The following is an 18,687-nucleotide window of genomic DNA, read 5'->3' as shown; positions in this document are numbered from 1 at the left end:
AATTCTGAAAAAAAAAGTTAAACATTTGTTATTATTGTAAGAGACCTGGTTATCAAGAAATGGAGAGAAAACAATTCAAATTTCTAAAGCAAAATAACAAACAAACAAGATTTAGAAGTTAGTCAGCCAATGTATCTGCAAATTGTTTTAAATAGCAATATAACAGTCCTACTACAAGATAAAGAACATAATGCACTGGTAAAGAAGATATAGGTCCCTTTGCCAATGACCAATAATGCTTTAAGCTCTTCAGTGCTTGATTCAAGAGTTTTAAACTAAGTAGGTGTATAGACCACTTACTATAAAAACAACAGAATGAGTAAAAAAGAAGATAGTTTCATGAAGAAAAAAAACAGAAGGTTCAAACAAAAATGGTGACATTGAACAGTTGAGTAAACTTTCTATTAGAGGAAAGAAAAATTGTACTACAGATGACATAATATGTCAAGATGAAGTTTTCTTACCTAACTAAAATGGACTAGAAAGGAAACTTAGAGATTCGAAAAGGTTATGTACACATTCTATACTACCTGCACACACACAGAAAGTACATGTAAATCAGAAATATATTCTTGTGAAACAAAAAAATCGAATTATGGAATCAACACTTTAGCAGGTGGTCCTTAGCAGATTGTGTTCTTTTCCTTCAAGCTGCTTGAGCTGGAAAGTTTGTTTGTTTTTGAATTTCGCACAAAGCTGCTCGAGGGCTATCTGTGCTAGCCGTCCCTAATTTAGCAGTGTAAGACTAGAGGGAAGGCAGCTAGTCATCACCACCCACCGCCAACTCTTGGGCTACTCTTTTACCAACAAATAGTGGGATTGACCGTCACATTATAACTCCCCCACGGCTGAAAGGGCGAGCATGTTTGGCGCGACGGGGATGCGAACCCGCGACCCTCAGATTACGAAGCGCACGCCTTAACGCGCTAGGCCATGCCAGACCCCGCGCTGGAAAGATGAAAGAAGAAAACTTTAGTTAACCCTCATTTCTTATGCTAAATAACATTTTTAAAAAATTGAAATGGAGTTAGTTTCTTTAACAATTTAGAATATAAAACATTGCTGAACAAGGAAACGTTGTTAGATGATTTATCTATAGTGTAAATTTCATATGTATTTTAAATACTGTTACTTTATATGCTGAGCAAGGTTGATATCTGAAAATATAACAAAGTAAATAATTTGTTAAATTTTTGTAACTAGAGATGCTACGATGTCGAATTTGTTTTAAAAAATTGCTTGTTAGGCGTTGCAGGTGTGTTGCCTGATCAATGACGTATAACATAACTAACACAGTTTGGCATGCGCGCTCTCTGTAACAGTTTTGTTTGGGGTTTTATTTAAAAAGTTTCATGTTCCGGTTATAAGTGAGAGAGAATTGTTTTTCTTAAAAGTTTGGTTTAGTTTAATTTGAATAACCATTTCAGACAGAGATTTGCTGTATGGAATTCGAAAGAATCTTTAAACCTAGATATTAATCGTAGGTTTATAAGTTGTTATGAATTTTTTGTTTACCACTCTAAAGATTTAGTCTTAACTATTGTAACTTCTGTAAGCTTTGTTCTTTTTGAGAAGTGTTGAAAAGCGTTTTTGAAAATGTCGACAAGTGTTGGTGCAATGGACAATGGAACAGCGAACGTTTTGTCACTGTCCAACCTAACATGAATTTTATCTTTGAATTTACATCCTGAAGTTGAATTTCGACATAAGAAAAAGAGATTTTTTTTATTGTACATATTTGTAAATTATTGTATGTAAATTAATATTTGGTGTTAGTGTTTATGTTATATATCTATAAAACTACAAAATTGCAGAGTTGACATTTTCTTATTTTTGCTTATTATACACTACGGTAATAGGGAATCGTAACAATAGTCGCACATAATAAGCCTCGCATGTTGAGGCTGTTTTTTTTCCTCTTTATTGTTTAGCTGAGTGTGGCTTAGTGGCTAGCATGTCATACTGTGTATTCGAGAGTTCATGGGCACGTTATGAGATGACGGTCAAAACCCACAATTCAAACGAACATTGGTGATGTGTATTGTTGACTAACTGCCTTTCCTTTAGTCCAGTGGTTCTTAACCTTTTTCAGTGTTTGCACCCCTTTCAAATCAGTAATCATTTCTCGCACCCCCTGGAAACTTAAATATAAAAAAAAGCTAAAAATATAAAGCATACTCTTATGTAAAAATATAGATTTGCTTTAATTATTCATGGGCATCCTCGCACCCCTTGGGAATCATCTTCGCACCCCCTAGGGGTGCGGGCACCTCTGGTTAAGAACCCCTGCTTTAGTCTTATCTGCTAAAAACTAGAGAAGGCTAGTGCGTATATTTCTTGTAACTTTGTGATAATATCCAAAAAGCATTTTTTTTTTCTTTTTTAGTTTTCGTAATACACTGATTAAGTAATAACACAGTTTCACTCTAATTATTTTTATTTCCACATAAGAAAAATATATCTTTATTTTTAAGATTCTCAGTATTTTGAAGTAGATACTTTCAATCCAACATCTCATCTTTTGTATTCTAATTGTTACTCTTTTCTAGTATTTCAGACGTCATTACTCTTTTCCCCGTTTCATTTTATTTCTGGTAACCAGTGAACTTCTGTAATCTTTGTGTGACTAATATTTTGGTACTTACGCTTGCACACTCATTCGTTCTCCTATTGGTTGATTCTTCACCATCCAGGAAGTTGTCTGTTTAGTTCTATAATAATAAAACTTTCTTCCTTATTCTGATTTTTTTTTACAAGAGTGTACTACACGTTTACAAAGACAATACAATATTTTCTAAGAATAGTATATTTGTGTGCTTTTAATGAAAAGTTTTATTAAGGTTTAAGTAGAGCCCGGTGTTCGAAACGTGATGCTGCCGAACTCGCTACAGACAGTATCCTATCATTTGTTTTAAAGAGCTGGGGAAAACCTTAAGGGTGGCAGGTGTTGAAGGCTGGCTGCTTTCTTTCTGGTCATTAGTTCAAAATTAGGGATGGATATACTGAACCATGAGACCTTTGACTTATCTCTAGATACATTTGTTCGTATTCATATTTGAATGAAATTTAATCTTCTGCTCAATGAAAATGTTTCAATTTATATTGTAACGGATTTACTAATGTATACTTCCTTTAATATTAGTGTTTGCTTTAGTTAAATATATATTTAGAAATGCATGTAACTAATACTGTTAGATATATGTTGTGAAAGTCCCGCCTGTTCTCAAAATTTATAGATTTTCGAGTGTGAGAATCAGAAATATGTTTTACACTATTGTCAACTGAACTTTCGAGAACTTGGCCTAAAGGCCCGGCCGGCATGACCATGTGGGTTAAGGCGTTCGACGCGTAATCTTAGGGTCGCGGGTTCGAATCCCCGCCGCACCAAACATGCTCACCCTTTCAGCCGTAGGAGCATTATAATGAAACGGTCGATCCTTCTATTCATTGGTAAAAGAGTAGCCCAAGAGTTGGCGATGGGTGGTGATTAGTTGCCTTCCCTCTAGTCTTACACTGCTAAATTAGGGACGGCTAGCGCAGATATCCCTCGTGTAGCTTTGCACGAAATTCAAAAATGAACAAACAAAAACAAAACTTGGCCTAGAGATTATTAATCGACGCGCTGAGGGACAATATTATATTGTTGGATTGTTATAGTCAGTATATTGTAAACCTCGGAAGCTATAATCGTGATAAACGCTCATTAATCAGAATACTACAAATATTTGAACAAGGTTTTAGATTTATAAAATTACAAACAGTTTACTTCAGTGAATTAACTTCGGACATTAGTATTTCTATGAAGCCATTGCATAACTTAGCAGAAGAAACGCGTGTTTGAAGAATAGATCTAGCTAGCATTCCCGTAAAGTGTATCAACATAAAAGTAATTTGTGTCTCGTGGACGTGGACCGTCGATAAAATACTCAGTTCTAGACCACATAGAGGACTCAGTAAAGTTTGTAAAAATCTTGTATATAAACGATTATTTGTAATGTTATTATAAATCGTATTGTTGTTTGTGTTAAGAAAGAAAATTATGTTTATCAATCTTAATAGCAAATATCATAAATTGAGAATTAAATTCAAATCCCATTTTCTGGTTACTTGAAATCGTAATACATAATGTATGCAACATAATAAATTAGAGACTTGTCCGACATAAATTATAATTTGTAACAATAGAGTTGTGACAGTTTTACAGTTGTACATTAATTTTAGTGCCTACGTTTTATCAGTGTAGCTTTTCTCTTTTGCATGTGACGTATATTGTTGACTGTATATCTGTAGAAGATTCTTGAGAGTAGGAATCAATAATATTAATTTTACGAAAACGCACTAGAGCATTGTTGAAATTTCTATAAACTCGCGTGATTCATATAAGAAAGCGACCAGTGGAGAGATAGAAGAAGACTATTATTGGAAAGCTACAGTTTGTGTGCTATAGGCCCAGGAAGCTGTAATTGTGATTAACGCCTATTAATCCGAAAACTACAGCATCTGACTAGGAAAGTTTGTAGAGTTCAAACATAACAAACTGTTCAACTTCAGTGAATTACTCCGGACGTTATTATTTTAACGAGGACATTAACTATCTTTACCGGGAAAAGTCAGCTCCTAAGTGTGTGAGGCCAGACAATAATAGAGCTAGCTAGCGTTCCCATCAAGTGAAGTATACCTGTGTATTAACATAAAAGTAATTTACGTCTTGTGGACCAGGATCGTCGATCGATCTAGCTCTGATGAAAACGCAAAAGCGAAAAAGTTGGTTGAACTAAAAATATATTTTTTAATGCTTATAATGAGTGTAAAAGTAGTTTTTCTAAACTTCAATCGTGTATTACAGGTTATCTCGTTATAACATACCTGTTTTTAGCACGCATTTTTACGGTACGCTGCACGTCTCACACGTGCAAAGTTAGTTCTAATTATTTACAAAAACGTTTCGTAAATTTTCGTTAACTACATTTTATACGTTTTGGGAAATTTGTATTTATTCATACATATTAATGGGTAATGAAGAGGTTTGTTATTGTAATGCATATATTGGTACAGTACTATATCTTATTCCTCTCAATTGATACAAGTTTTTTATCTTAATCTCATTGTGGTACTAATCTCATAATATAAAATTTAAACCATTTAGTATCAAACTGGAGAGGATTATAGTTATTTCTTGTGTTGTAATAACTAAATTTTTAAAATACTTCACAATTTTAACAACCAATCGAGTGACTATTTATTTCTTATGTATCTACCTTAGAGAAAAATAAAAGGTCTGAATTTGAATCAAGTAATACAAATAATATGAAAGCAATAACAAAACAAAATAAAACCGTAAATAGCCTTGTTCCTTGTTCGAATTGTTTTCACAGATTTTTACGGTGAATTAAGATAGTGAGTTTTTTTCTGTTTCTTACTTTTGGTATGTGAAAATTACAAATGAGACTGGAATGTAAAAAGAAAAAAACATGAAATTCATATTTTAGTTATTCAGTGAGATTTAATTTAGACAATTTTATGATTTATATTATTGAATTTAGATTTTCATTCAGTATGTATCTGTTTTCAAGGGCCTGGCATGACCCTTATAGTGTTATCACTGATTTGGTCATGGCCAGGTGGTTAAGGCACTCGACTCGTAATCCGAGGGTCGCGGGTTCGAATTCCTGTCACACCAAACATTCTTGCCCTTTCAGCCGTGGGGGCGTTATAATGTGACGGTTAATCCCACATGCTAATCATCCAATATGCTGCAATATTGTTTCATTAATCACAGGGAGAAAATTATGTTTTGGTGTTGTGTGAACAGTCATAGGCACGAATAAAACATCAAGCGTTTACTAATCAGTTTTTTCGATTGTTATGGTTGTGGAAATTTTCAAAACTGAAATAAGTAATTTTATTCCTTATAGAAATGTTTACCTAGTAAACACCAAAACACCGACAGAAACATTTTTTTGTAGTAACTGCTATTTATACTTTACATATAACTTAATTTTCATCATGCCGTGAAATTATAAACAAACTTAAAGAAATCACTGAAAAAGGTATTTTTCTCAGCTGCCTGAATGTTTATATATGATGTGAGCTGGATAGAGAAGTCTAAGAACGAATAAGTTCAGACCTGAAAACCTTATATATAAAGTAAGACATCTTATGTTACGAAGGCGTAACAAAATGTCAGTACGTGTTTGTTTTTATTGATTTACATTAAATAAACAAATCTCAACCCAATCTCATTAAAATATATTTAACGACCCTATTAGCTTATTGATTTACAGCTTGTAGTCTACTTTATTTAGATTTTGTTAGATTGAACGTATCAGTTACCAATATGTTTCTTTGCGTTACGTTATATGTAGATTTCTTGTTGAAGTTCATTTACTTGTAATTTATTTCATTTAATGAACTCACGTACTTCGCACCTAAAAAAAACAGTAAAACTATTTATTCACACTACGTTAAATTTCAATTCTTCCAAATTATTGCACTACTTGGCATCATTATCATTTGTGTACGTGTACCCACTTGCATACTCACACGATGAAATTTAAAATATATAGTGTGGGATGGATTGACAAGTGAAGTGTATATTTAATTATTTTTAAAGTTTAGCATAGAGTTTCATTATTACTTCACAATTTTATTATATTTTAACAACTAGATACTGCGAGGAACATTTATTTTTCTTTACGTATTTTTATATTACACTAGATTTAAAAAAATCAGTTTATTTTCTATTCAGTTACCTTATGCTTAGATTGGAACAACTTATTCGTTCTTATATGGTTAATATATAACTAAAATTATGATCGGTTTTCTTTCAGAAGAAGCAAATGCTTTATTTCTTAAGGTTTGCATTCCAAAGAATTGGCCTAAAGTTAATTGTTATAGTACTGTACAATCATTTTATTGTACTTTTAATGAGTGATACTAATAAACCTTTGTTGTTTTTTATTTTAATCGAGAAATTTGTTTACTGCAGTATTTTAAAAATGTAAAATATTATCGATACTCTATCGGCACGACTGGATCATTCTTTGGTGTTTTAAGTTATTCGTAGAATCAACAGATGAACTATAAGACAGAATGGCAAGAGGTTTTTATAACTCAGGATGGAAGTAATGAATATTAACATTTAGACTGGTCATATATGGAGGCTGTTGAGTGATCAGCAGACAACTTTACCAAACAATGATAGGCAACATTATCCAAAGTGTCATGCCAATTAATGCTACCTAAATAAATTATTGACAAGAAAATGATCAAATTTAGTATAATAAATATGATCGTTTATGCTAACTTAAAGACGACCCTAAATAATATTTCGAAAGTAGTGTAGAAAAAAAACACAAAATACCTTAGTTATAACAGTGTAATATAATTTTGTGAGTGATTTAGTTGTAATATAGTTTTGTATAACATTAAATCTTCTTACAGTATTAGAAACTTTTCTCTCTTTATTTTTTTTTTATTCAGAACACCGAGATTTCTTCCATTTTACTGTAGTTAAAAGTTGTTTTCAAAGATATCTGCGACATATAAACAAAAAGAACAAATTTCAGAAAACTTTTAAACAGTTGTATATTTGCTATATTTTAAATATTTTGTCCAAATTGTTTTTAATCATTGCTGTCCAAAGTTTAAATGTAACGAGAGTTTGTCTTCAGTATATCATAAGAAAGAGTCACCTAAGTTCAAGAATTGAATTTTAGTAGTAGTTAGGCAACAGACAGAAAAAGAAGAAAATACTAAGTAAAATGTTCTTGGGTAAAAAATAGTTTTTTTCGTGACAAAATCTTTAGAGTGTAATTTTTACACGAGTAGAAAACGAAATACACTGTCGGAACTTGTAATTTTGTACGTGGATTCATTTGCCTTTTAAGAGCTAATCAACTTCTCATATCCTTGCCAGAATGCAAAAGTGAGTCACCTTAACCATAATGAATAATCCACATTTGGTGAACGTCTTTCTTGCTAATTTTCTAGCTTAGAAAAGCGTATAACTCACTTTTGAGAACCATAAGTTTAATACGTTTTCCAAAGTAAGCTTCCATTAAGAGAACTTTCACTTATGAGAGTCAACAACATTCAGGGACGTAGCTAGAGAAAAAGAAAATCTGGGTCACTACTAGTTTTTAGTTCCAAAAGTCTTAGTGACAAGTGCTTTAGGGTTAGAGAAATTATTTTAATATATATAATAAGATTATAACTTGCTTACCTTTTTTGTTTTGTTATCAATTTAACTCTCAATAACACTTCTTTATAAATCTATTTAGCACAAAATAATTGGCTAGTTTGTTTTAGTTTTAGTTAAAAGAAACTTAAGTAATTTCATTACATTTATAGGTTGTTGAATACATTATTTCATGACATTCGCTTTGTAATTATAATTACCAAATTTTTGAATATAAAATTCAAACGTTTGTAAGAATTTCAGGTTTGATCACTCAGACAAAAATATTACTTTATTTCACTTTGAATACATGGTGAATAATCATTCGTGCTTATGTCACAAATATCTGTTAAAAGAGAAAGCCTCTGCAAGTTGAACTATTCAGATATTGTTCACAAATGGCGTCGGGCGTCACAAACGCAGAGTTACACCATTCGCATTGTACAATCAGTTAATATACGCATCTATTGACAATAACACTTACTTTGTATGCTATGTATTAACTACAATTCCTTGGCAAAAAATGACAGCATAAATTTATTACAGTAAGTACTTTTTAGTTTGTATTTAGGTTAACACTCCTACGAAAAGACGTTTCTAGTCCTGATTTCTCCAAGCCCGTTCCCCTGGCTGTGGTTTCGCTAGATAGTAGATAGGGACAGTGGGAATCTCGTTAATCCATTAATTAATGGATTTAAATGGCAATTTCATTTAAATACAAAATTATTAGCCTAATATTAATAACCTTTCAAGTTGCTCTGGGGCCTATTAGGCCCCACTTTTCGTAGGAGTGTTAAACTATAACAAACCGTGTGTAAGTGCATGTTTGTTACAAGTGTACATGCATTATTCTCATTTAATCAAAAGTGACAAAAATGACTCATCCATAGAGCATACTTTTGAATGATGTGAAAGTAAGTTATTTTCCTTATCGGCAACATGGCAACTGTATACTAAGATATGCGTGGTTTGTTTTGCTTTTTTTTACTTTGTCAAGTATGTCAAATTATAGCTAGATATTTTTATTTCTAAAAAATATGGGCGCCCAGACATCAGGAACATAGCCCGTCTGTGACTGTCTAGGTGTAATCTTGCAGTAAAACTACTTTCTCTTTTGAGGCCCAAAAGTTTAACGTATTATAAGCGAATAATAAGTAAGTACTGATTTAATAATCAGTCTTATTAAATTCTAATATGATTGCTTTCATCTACAGGAAGGAGTCAACAATTATTCAGCGTATCATATAATAATCTTTCTATGCATATAATTTAACGTAAGTTAATTCCGAAATAAATCAAGCTCCAACAATATCAAAACTAATTGAAAAGTGGATTTTTAATCTACACTTTCTGAAAACAAGATGATGACTTTTTTAAAAATAAATTTTCCCAACTAAAAATAAGATTTCATGTCACACTCCTGGTTTCTCATATTACGTTTTTCCAAAATTTGTTGACACCTCAATTACAGCTGATGAAACTAAATATGCACTTGTTAGTCATCAAATCCTTATTAATACTGCCTACAGAATTAAATTACTAAATACCGATTTCATCAACATGTTTCTTAAGGATAATGTTGACAAACTATCAGTTAATTACTTTAATTTCCTCTGTTGAAAATGTAATGGTTTAAACGGATCTCTCGATAGTTGCTACTCTTTTACCAGTATGACAATCTTAAATTTAAATCTGAGCCTCATTCCAACCAATTTAACTTCAGTTCCAGTCTGTTCTACTGAATAACTTAATTATAAATTCTCAAATTTTATAATATCCAAACGGATTTTACAGATCTCAATTTACCTAGTATTTTCTAAATAATTGATTTTCCATCGCTTCCTGTTAACAAACAAGTACATTCAAGCCATCGTAATCCAAAAAAACTAATGTTTCTTGATGTACACTCAGTGGAATGAAACTGAAGATTTCTTTGAAGAAGAACGTAATTGTTTGTTTGTTTTTTATCTCTGTTCCATTAACTAAACTTCACATCTACAAACATTAATACTATGATTTGTCTGTCCTACTGAAGAATTATCTTTACACTTTTCTGATTTATTAATTAATAAACTAGTACAAAACACAAGATGAATTTACAGTTTTATTTAATTTGTGGTTAACTTACCTTGCAATATACAACCCCGTGCTAACTTACACCCTACCCTCTACAGTTTTTATTCAAGCGATTTGTCTTTGCTTATGTTTAACGAAAAATAAACAGTTGAATTTCGAGTATCTTTGGAATATTCCCCGAGATAACTGTTTATATATGAACGAACACGTTAATATAATTATACACCACGTGGTTGTATTCGAGTAAGTCTCTTTCATTATAAATTTATCTAGATATGTCTGATTCATAATCACAAAACAATAATAACATAGGAACAGATGCCCGAGTTACTTTAATCAGCAGATCAGACACAAAAAAGGAAGGCAGTAAATATATGTAAAAGAGGTGGATTTATTTTATCGTATATACATGTAGAAGTCGGTTTTGTTATCATTGTATATCAGTTCCACGTACTGGTGTATGTTTACGTTGGTCGCACATATCAACCAAGTAACGTAAAGGCATTTTTACTTAAATGTTTTTTTTTATAAATTACGTCTCACATTAATGACATTAATGTCGTTTGTTATGTATAAAAGGGTGTGTTTTTGGTATAATCTTTTTCGAAACGGATAAACGCTATTTTTCAGATAATTTTTCTGAGATACTTGGTGAATAGTTATGCCCTGTCTGAAGTTGTAGTGCGTTAAATTGTTCGGCCTTACAAAATGGTATGAAGCAAATGAACATTGCCAGTACAGTTAGGTACCCCAACGTACTGTATCCAGAATCCCGAGATGCCATTGGACTACAGGATACGTTGTTCCAAGAAAGTATACTGGTAGGCACTGAAAAACTACTGCCCGAGATGACGTATTTTGATCAGGTTAACATGTCAATTCAAAATAAGTCTTGCAACAGCAATGACAAGAATACATTCATTCGAGGGTACCCAAAAAACAGTATATAGAAGACTGACTAAACAAGGTTATTTTACAAGAATGGCTATCTGCAAACTGATATGAAACAGGAACATCATCCAATGCTGCATGAGCAAGGTAGCATGCCAATTTACTCAGAACACTGGCACCATATCATCTTTACAGACGAATCTTGCTTCTGGTTTCTTAAACTGATGTTAAGATTTGTCATTTGCCTGGATGACAGATGAGGGAAGACTACTTTTCCCATAGGGAATACACAGGAGGTGGTGCGGTACATTTATGAGCAGCTATCATCATGAAAAAATTGCTCTTCATACACTCCAGGTCAAAAGTCAATGGCGCCTCTTACGGACATCACATAGAGACAATATTACTTTCATATGTTGTGGTAATATTTGTTAATAACTGTGTTCAAGGGTAGAAATTTCACTGCTCGCCCTTTCAGCCAGGGGTGCGTTATTTTGTACGGTAAATCCCATTATTCACTGGTAAATGAGTAGCCCAAGATTTGGCGGCTGGTGTTGATAAATAGCTGCCTTCTCTCTAGTCTTACACTGCTAAATTATGGACAACTAACGGAAATAGCCCTTGTGAAGGTTTACATGAAATTCAAAAACAAACAAACCGAGCTGACAGCGTGCGTACTCCTTTAAATGTATCTATATTTATCTCTTTTAAGGTGTTTTATTTTGAATTATTATTATTTTTTATCTGGTGATGCTTGAGTTTTTTACAATGGATCAAGAAATATGTAACAGCATTAAATAGCTAAGATAATAGGTAGGAATAAGCCCGACTGAAGAGCTAATCATAAGAAATTAATTTTATAGATAAGTAACTAGTTTCTTTAAGTACATGATGAAATAGCAAATTGAATGTACTAAAATTCAGTTTGAGGACTGTATGAGTTGAATGCAGATCCTCTTGAGTTTAAAGTAGACATTCTCAGCTTGAAAAATTTAATAGTTTATTTACGAGATTAGTGTTATATTGTACAATATGACACAGTTAGATACTTTATTGTAGCGATGAATTAGCAGATTAACTCGTATAGATAACCATACAAATTAGAGACAATTTTAATTGCATAATGTTTTTTTTGTTTTTTTTACGGAAGAATATTCATCGTAGTTATGATTAATAAATCAGAAAATAGACGAAAAGTTTATTGCACTTGTGTTGTAAATTAATTTATTATATATATGACCTCTAGTATTCAGCCAGTTTTTCGGTTATGCAAAAATATTATCATTAGGGGTTGTAGAAAAATAATGGATGGCATTTATGACTCACGGGCCCAACAGCACAATGGAAGAAATCAAGTTTAGATAAAACGTGTTTGTGTGTTTTCTTATAGCAAAGCCACATAGGCTATCTGCTGAGCCCACCGAGGGGAATCGAACCCCTGATTTTAGCGTTGTAAATTCGTAGACATACCGCTGTACTAGCGGGGGGCTTAGATAAAACGATATTTTCCCTAAATATTTATATTTGCTATTCATAAGCATAGAATAGTACCGGATAAGAAGGAAAAATTGTTAGTATTTTGTACTAAGAAATAACCCTTTCGTTTAGTAAACAGAAAACACAGAGAAAAGCAACCTTTGACTTTCTGGTACTGAGCTATATATCACAAGAAAGAAAATGGTTTATTGATTGATCTGAACTATTGGATTGAGGAATAATTCGTGAGCGTTTTTTCAAGTTAAAAAAATATATTCATAAATGAAACGCTTTCGCAAAATATTTCATGTCATTTGGTAGATAATTTTTTGCTCTAATAGATGGTGTGTTTGATTTTCATATGTCTTTAATTTTTGCTTTCGTTTTCAGCTCATTAAATGGAATGTCAAGTGGACAAAATCGAGCATTTTCGACACCATCTGCTTTTCGCATTTAATTTCTTGCAATTTCGTTTAAAACAATGCATACTATATACCTAGGTATTACATGAAATAAAGTATCATAATAAATGTTTTGGGTGTAATGTGTTCATGCATTGAAGTATTGTATAGTTTTGCATGTAATGCTTGAATGAAATTATTCAAAAACGCTCACGAATTATTCCTCAACCTAATATTTTACATACTGACATAAGGAGGGAATATTTCTGCAGATTAACGTTCATGTTTATTTACCTTTCGTCTCTCATGACGTCATGCAGTAGTGATGTGACTCCCCAATTCTTGTTACCTAAGAAGACTCATAATATTTTCTGGAACACGTCATTATGTTTAAGATTTAGATTTTGTGGAGATCTAACATGTCATCAAACGCCTAGTTTTCTAAGAACGTCAAACCCACTACGTGAAGTTACTTCAACTGTTTAATTGCTATTATGTTTATTTTCCAAGAAGTACATTGTTCTCACTCATCAGTATGCATCTTTTTTTTTTCTTCAAATTTTCAACAATTTTATTGTTGTTTTTCCAGTAAGTGATTAATCGATGAACTTTATATAACTAATTTCGTTTTACAATTAAAATAAGCATTATCTTTCATTAGTCATTGATGTTTATCTAACCAATAAAAATACAACTTTGAAAAATCAACTCTTCTCAAATCTGATAATTTGATAATATAAAATGCTCACCATGAAGACAAATGTCTATACCTGATATAAATAGTACATTTTTTGTGTTAAGATCTTAAAGAAGAAAACCTTACTAGAAAGTTTTGCATTTGACGAAAATGCTATTCACATTCAATCATTCACCTCCCGATTCCATCAAGGAACATAGGGCCGTAATCGCTTGCGGATTCTTCAACAAGTATTTAAGTGAGTAGGTTGTTAGCCCACTGCACCGAGCCGTCCCTAATTTTGCAGTGTAAGACTAGAGGGAAGGCAGCTAGTCATCACCACCCACCGCCAACTCTTGGGCTGCTCTTTTACCACCGAATAGTGGGATTGACCGTCACATTATAACGCCCCCACGGCTTGGAGGACGAGCATGTTTGGCGCGACGCGAGCGCGAACCCGCGACCCTCGTATTACGAGTCGCACGCCTTACGCGCTTGGCCATGTCGGGCCATTCACATTACTTTGTATTAAATATTTCAACGGGTGACACTAAAATTTACATTATTTTATCATTTTTCTTTAGTGTTAACGAATTTTATTATCAATGGCTTCAAGGGGGAACTTGTCACATTAAATTTTATTTTTTAATTTTGTTTTATTAAAACGTAGAGATTCTATAACTAATTATTTCATTAGATTATTTTTAATATTTTTTCCCCGAAAAGCCAAGAGTATATGTGTGTTTTTCATAGCAAAGCCACATCAGGCTATCTGTTTAGTCCACCGAGGAGAATCGAACTCCTGATTTTAAGCGTTGAAAATCCGTAGATTTATTGCTGTACTATCGGAGGACCGAAAACTAAAAGACAAAGTGAGAATGTAAGGTTTACAGACTCTTACATTATTCGATTAGAAAAGAGTAGCCCAAAATTTGGCAGAGACTGATGTAGACTAAATGCCTTTCCTCCTATAAATAAGTTCAAATTTAGAGGTGGTTACACGTAAATAGTTCTACTGTAGCTCTGCGCAAAAGTTTAATAGAAATAAATATTAATAATTTTAATTGCTTACAATTTAGTTCCAGGTCGCATATATAAACAAAAACATAAGAAAGCATACAAGTTTAACTGATTGATAAAAGAACAGAAGACATTATGCAACGTGAAGTGGTAATTTAATCTTTAAGCTCAATAAATATTTTTTCCTTTGAAGCAGTTTATGTGTTTAAATTGAGGATACTTAATAAGTGGCATTGGCCATATGTTAGAATGTGTATGTCATATTTGATGGGTGTATTTCATTTTCACAAGTCTAATATGTGCAAGGAATCTAATTATAATTTTCAAAAATTCAAAATACGACATCAGGATATCTTCACGAACTATCACGAGCATTAGCAGTTAACTTTTTATTATCATTAACAAATTCCAACCATGTCAACTTTTCTTGGTTACTAAAGTCAAATATCTTTCGATGTATTTTAATGTTGTTACATTAGATATACGTATAGAAATTGTTTATAAAGATACAAAATTTATAAAACAAAAAATTCAAAAAGAAATTATATACCTTTTATCAGTTTATATAAATTTGTCACTCAAAGATAAAATTACTAACTTTTAGGTGAAACAATGTTTAACATGACAAGTTAAACTGTACAATCCTACCTAATGTATTTTATTTTATTCGCGTATTGGCCATGTGGACGAGATGCGAATTTTGAAGCTTGCCAGGCGCTTAAAACAATTTTCCTACGATTGTCTATATACAGTTAAAAACGCTATAGAATTTGTGGAAAAAAATCAAGGACAAAAATTAAATAAGGATGATTTTTAGTGTCATTTCATGCAATATCATTATTTACAAAAGTTCCAGTTAAAGATGTAATTAAATGTTTTGAAAATATGTTGTTTCAAACTGGAACTTCCGCAGTTGAAATTTAATCAGTTAAATAAAGATGTGTTTTACTCATCAGTTTTTCAGGTTAACAGTGCTTTTATTGACGAAATGAAGTGTTGAAAATGTGATATCCACTTTCACCATTGCTATGTGATTTATATACGAATGCATTTAAAATAAGTCATAAATGGTGCAAAGTATAAACCAGATACTTGGATAAGGTATGCAGATGGCATATACTTAGTGTGGAAATACGGTATTGAGGTATTAACAGAACTTGTAAATTATCTAAATAGTATAGATTTGTTTGAAATTGAGCACAAAGCTAGACAATCGTCTACCTGTGCTCTGCCCACCATGGGTAAAGAAACCCGGTTTTTAGCGTTGTAATTCCGCAGACATAACGCTGTGCCACTGGGGGAGGAAGAAGTAATAGCACATACTATACAATTTACTCATGAAATCGAGAAAAATAATGGCTTGCTTTTTTAGATCTGTTGGTAAAAAGGGATGAACAGTTTTATAAAAACATCCATTTATAGGAATCTTTTTTCTGTTCTTATGCCACCACACTAGGAACAATGTCATACAGAAACACAAAAAATGTCTGAATTTTACAGTTATATTCACATAATTTTGATGATATGTATAAAACAAGATGATTTAAAATGAGTTTTTATTATTAAAACATATAACCATTTAAAGAGGATTTAACCCAAGTACTGTAGGTAAAGCAGTTAATAAATTCACTAATGCGGCAGTAATAGATCACGTTATCTCGTTGAAATAAAATTATGATGAAATTAGAAAGGAATATTTAATGTTGCCATACATTCCAGGTCTAAGTGCTGGAATATCTAAAATTTTAAGAAACGACAAATGTTTGTTCCATATTTAAACGCATAAATAAGATAAAACAAATTTTACACAACAGTACAGGTGATGTACAATTAATGGATAAATTTGGAATGTATAAAATTGAATGCGATTGTAGAAGTATCTACAGAGGAAAAGCAAAACGCAATTTAAAATATTGTATTGCCGAACATGAGATGTATATAAAAATAGAAGAAAAAAAACAAACAGAAAATTCAGCTATAACAGAACATGTAAGTAAACATAACATATTATGGTAAAAAAAAAAAACATTTGTGCTGGCTCTACCTAAAGGTATGACAGCAACTTATACTCGATAATCATAGGAATTAATTAAACTTTTTTTTTTTTGTATTAAGCACAAATGTTAGCGTTATAAGTCCGCAGACATACCGCTGAGCCACTGGAGGAGCTAATGAGACTTAAAAATAATTATATATTATTAAGGAGAGAAGAAGGTCCAGCGAATATCTGTCCAAAAATGTGACGACACCTGTTCTAATATGTATGCATAAATGCAAAATGACAGACAGGCCACGTGATATTTAAGAAAATATAAAATGTGAAATCCATTGCTTGTAACTTCTCTCCCGAAGATGACCTGTGACACGTCAAAACACGTAGTCATTATTTTAAAATGACTAACTGTGAATAGATTTTCATGTTGTATATTTTTTATTCTAACATCATACATAAGTACCGATATATATATATATACGTATATCTCAAGATGTTGAGTAGTTAAGGGCAATTATTTTGAGTAACTAAGAGCGATAGATGCTGAAGGGCTAAGTTCACTAAATGTTGAGTGAAAAATCACTATAATAAGCATCTTAAAATAGAAAGCAATTTGACCAGAATATTTCTGTGTTATTTAATCAAAATAAACTCTATGATATAGCATTATGTGGTTTTATTGTTTCTTTGATGGCATGATAATTAGCACAACATTTCTTACTTTATAATCTCAGTACGATAACAATAATTATTTTTCAAGATCTTTTGAGTATCAAGCTTATATTGTTTCCTAGTAGGTCAGATTAAGATTACGTACTTCCAACACTAAAATATGGAGTTCGATTTCTCGTGATGGACAAAGCGAAGATAACCTTTCGCATAGCTGTTAAACAAACAAACAAATCTAACTTGTATTCATTTCGAGTTCTAATGTTATCATCTAATAATGCAATTACCATGAATTGACGTATTTTTATTGCCATTTATTATTTTATTTATGGTGCACTTGAATATCTTGCAAAGACTTTCATTTTTATGGAATACTGAAAGTACTTCATTGAACAACTGATAGCACAAATTCTCTATAATATTTGCGTGTTTAAAGAAAGGAATGAAAAAAATCCAATTACGTGAAATACTATTAAGCCGACAATTTACAAATAACTAGTTCATTTTGTTTCTGTAAAGATATTCATTATCTATTCTTTGTTTTTAAACGAATTTGTGAATTTAAGGAATCTGTAGGATTTCTTCATACAGTTTCACAACGAACAATAAATTTGATTTAATTAAGTTAGCGTGACCAAAGAGAAAGATTTCTATAACGTTTAGTGCTATTTAAGGCACATTTTCCCCAGAAGGCTTATACTCACTTCACCTGTATTCGCTGTAATTATCTGATATCAAATTTATTTCTATTAAGTCACCTAGAAATTTTCTAAATAATTTCTTAAATTACTTATAACAGAGCCAGTAAGGTTTCATTATACGTAAATATAATGCACGTCTGTAATGGACTGCGTAATCCAAAAATATTTCGTAAGAGTGATTACAATACTGATTAATATCCATATGTTTAGTAATTTGAATTAGACATCACAAATATTGACAGGATTCGTTGTTTAATCGCTAAGTGGTCTGGTTAATCCTTCAATAGTTACTTCAAGTGGACACAAAAGATCCATAGCTATAATGAACGATCTCAATTATTATACTTGCTTATTGTACAAAGTAATAATTTAATTCACTAGTCGCCATTTGCTAGCATAGGTTTGACCGAAACAGGATAAATTTGATCATACTAATGTAGTTGGAAATTCATATCTAAGTTGTCAAATTAAAAATCGAACATAATATTTCTGTAAAAATTCTGGACAAAACATGTTTTGAAAAAGATTCTAGTACTTAATGTTCTTCATTTTACCACAACAATGTATCTCAGAATCACTAATTTTAACTTTTGCTCTTTTGTGTT

General features: G+C 31.8%; 1 long non-coding RNA gene across 3 annotated transcripts in view; it reads left to right on the top strand.

The window, feature by feature from the left end:
- LOC143232693 (uncharacterized) overlaps positions 1-18,687 on the top strand; it is a 53,009-nt gene that overhangs the window by 24,512 nt on the left and 9,810 nt on the right. Inside the window, exon 3 of one of the 3 annotated variants that reach the window (XR_013017673.1) lies at positions 13,013-13,777. The exons of the other annotated variants lie outside the window; for them this stretch is intronic. This is a non-coding gene — a long non-coding RNA (uncharacterized LOC143232693). Of the gene's footprint in view, positions 1-13,012; positions 13,778-18,687 lie in introns of those variants that run through there. 3 annotated transcript variants of the gene reach the window in all.

The sequence above is a fragment of the Tachypleus tridentatus genome, chromosome 11, assembly GCF_004210375.1.
Source record: "Tachypleus tridentatus isolate NWPU-2018 chromosome 11, ASM421037v1, whole genome shotgun sequence".
Classification (NCBI taxonomy): Eukaryota; Metazoa; Arthropoda; class Merostomata; order Xiphosura; family Limulidae; genus Tachypleus; species Tachypleus tridentatus.
The sequence above is the reverse complement of the archived record's forward strand: the minus strand, read 5'-3'. Positions and strand labels throughout refer to the sequence as shown.